The sequence below is a fragment of the Styela clava genome, chromosome 5 (assembly GCF_964204865.1).
Source record: "Styela clava chromosome 5, kaStyClav1.hap1.2, whole genome shotgun sequence".
NCBI classification, from domain to species: domain Eukaryota; kingdom Metazoa; phylum Chordata; class Ascidiacea; order Stolidobranchia; family Styelidae; genus Styela; species Styela clava.
Window position 1 is genome coordinate 22,457,113 of NC_135254.1, and position 2,500 is coordinate 22,459,612.

The 2,500-nt window shown below is 55.2% G+C and overlaps 1 non-coding gene across 1 annotated transcript in view; it reads left to right on the forward strand.

Moving 5' to 3' along the window:
• The first annotated feature begins 1,745 nt into the window (after positions 1-1,745).
• The window catches only part of LOC144423663 (small subunit ribosomal RNA), a 1,810-nt gene continuing 1,055 nt past the window's right edge, over positions 1,746-2,500 (forward strand). Inside the window, exon 1 of the ribosomal RNA XR_013476128.1 lies at positions 1,746-2,500. This exon is cut by the window's right edge and continues 1,055 nt beyond it. This is a non-coding gene — a ribosomal RNA (small subunit ribosomal RNA).

Here is a 2,500-nt window from a genome sequence, read left to right on the forward strand (position 1 = left end):
GGCGTCGAAAGAAGCCGAGCCGAAAAAAGTTAAAGTACAAACGTGCAAGCATACTAACCTAACCCTAGGTAAGGCATGTCAGAGCGAAAGACAGTAATTTCGAATGAGCCAAGAAAGAGCGGTGCGGGGCCGGTCGGAGCGCACCCTTTTCTCGGTGGCTGGCGGGCGAGAGAGTGCTGCGTCGCCGGCATCGGCGTCGAAAGAAGCCGAGCCGAAAAAAGTTAAAGTACAAACGTGCAAGCATACTAACCTAACCCTAGGTAAGGCATGTCAGAGCGAAAGACAGTAAACTCGAATGAGCCAAGAAAGAGCGGTGCGGGGCCGGTCGGAGCGCACCCTTTTCTCGGTGGCTGGCGGGCGAGAGAGTGCTGCGTCGCCGGCATCGGCGTCGAAAGAAGCCGAGCCGAAAAAAGTTAAAGTACAAACGTGCAAGCATACTAACCTAGCCCTAGGTAAGGCATGTCAGAGCGAAAGACAGTAATTTCGAATGAGCCAAGAAAGAGCGGTGCGGGGCCGGTCGGAGCGCACCCTTTTCTCGGTGGCTGGCCGGCGAGAGAGTGCTGCGTCGCCGGCATCGGCGTCGAAAGAAGCCGAGCCGAAAAAAGTTAAAGTACAAACGTGCAAGCATACTAACCTAACCCTAGGTAAGGCATGTCAGAGCGAAAGACAGTAAACTCGAATGAGCCAAGAAAGAGCGGTGCGGGGCCGGTCGGAGCGCACCCTTTTCTCGGTGGCTGGCGGGCGAGAGAGTGCTGCGTCGCCGGCATCGGCGTCGAAAGAAGCCGAGCCGAAAAAAGTTAAAGTACAAACGTGCAAGCATACTAACCTAACCCTAGGTAAGGCATGTCAGAGCGAAAGACAGTAATTTCGAATGAGCCAAGAAAGAGCGGTGCGGGGCCGGTCGGAGCGCACCCTTTTCTCGGTGGCTGGCGGGCGAGAGAGTGCTGCGTCGCCGGCATCGGCGTCGAAAGAAGCCGAGCCAAAAAAAGTTAAAGTACAAACGTGCAAGCATACTAACCTAACCCTAGGTAAGGCATGTCAGAGCGAAAGACAGTAAACTCGAATGAGCCATGAAAGAGCGGTGCGGGGCCGGTCGGAGCGCACCCTTTTCTCGGTGGCTGGCGGGCGAGAGAGTGCTGCGTCGCCGGCATCGGCGTCGAAAGAAGCCGAGCCGAAAAAAGTTAAAGTACAAACGTGCAAGCATACTAACCTAACCCTAGGTAAGGCATGTCAGAGCGAAAGACAGTAATTTCGAATGAGCCAAGAAAGAGCGGTGCGGGGCCGGTCGGAGCGCACCCTTTTCTCGGTGGCTGGCGGGCGAGAGAGTGCTGCGTCGCCGGCATCGGCGTCGAAAGAAGCCGAGCCGAAAAAAGTTAAAGTACAAACGCGATGCTAATGAGCGAGCCGTTGTCTCGACTAATATGTAGGGGGCGTTCGATCGAGCGTCTGGCTTGAGCGCTTGTCGGCCTAGCAGAACGGTCGCATTGTTATGCCCGGGTTTTAGGCACCGCTGCAGGCGGCCGGCAGAGCTCTTGTTTGTGCGAAACTGAATGGATCGAGCCCGAGAGAGGGCGAGCAAAGAAAAAACGCAAATCGCTCCGCCTGGCACTGCCGGCGAGAGCGTGGACGTCGCGGCCAGCGACTGTCGAAGCTGAGTACGGCCGCAGGCGATCGCCTCGGTCTTAAACGAATGCGACGAGCACGCGCCGGGCGGCCCAGCAAGGGCCGAGCGCAGCTGTCGCAGCTATCTGGTTGATCCTGCCAGTAGTGATTTGCTTGTCTCAAAGATTAAGCCATGCAGGTGCAAGTACGAGTTCTCGTAAAGCGAAACTGCGAATGGCTCATTAAATCAGTCTTGGTTTATTTGGTCTCGTAAGCGAAGTGGATAACTGTGGTAATTCTAGAGCTAATACATGCATTAAGCGCCGACTTCGGGAGGCGCGCTTTTATCAGATCAAAACCGACCGGGTTCGTCCTGTGACGTTTGATGACTCTGGATAACCACGCGGATCGTACGGTCTCTGCACCGACGACGTATCATTCAAGTGTCTGCCCTATCAACTGTCGAAGGTACGCTACGTGCCTACCTTTGTGATAACGGGTAACGGGGAATCAGGGTTCGATTCCGGAGAGGGAGCCTGAGAAACGGCTACCACATCCAAGGAAGGCAGCAGGCGCGCAAATTACCCATTCCCGACACGGGGAGGTAGTGACGAAAAATAACAATACAGGACTCTAACGAGGCCCTGTAATTGGAATGAGTACATCCTAAAACTCTTAACGAGTATCCATTGGAGGGCAAGTCTGGTGCCAGCAGCCGCGGTAATTCCAGCTCCAACAGTGTATGCTAAAGTTGTTGCGGTTGAAAAGCTCGTAGTTGGATTTTGGGCGAGCGCCGCCGGTCCGTCGCAAGGCGTGTCACTGGTTGCGTTCGCCTCACCTTCGGTTCTCCGTCGGTGCTCTTGACTGAGTGTCGGCGGTGGCCGATAAGTTTACTTTG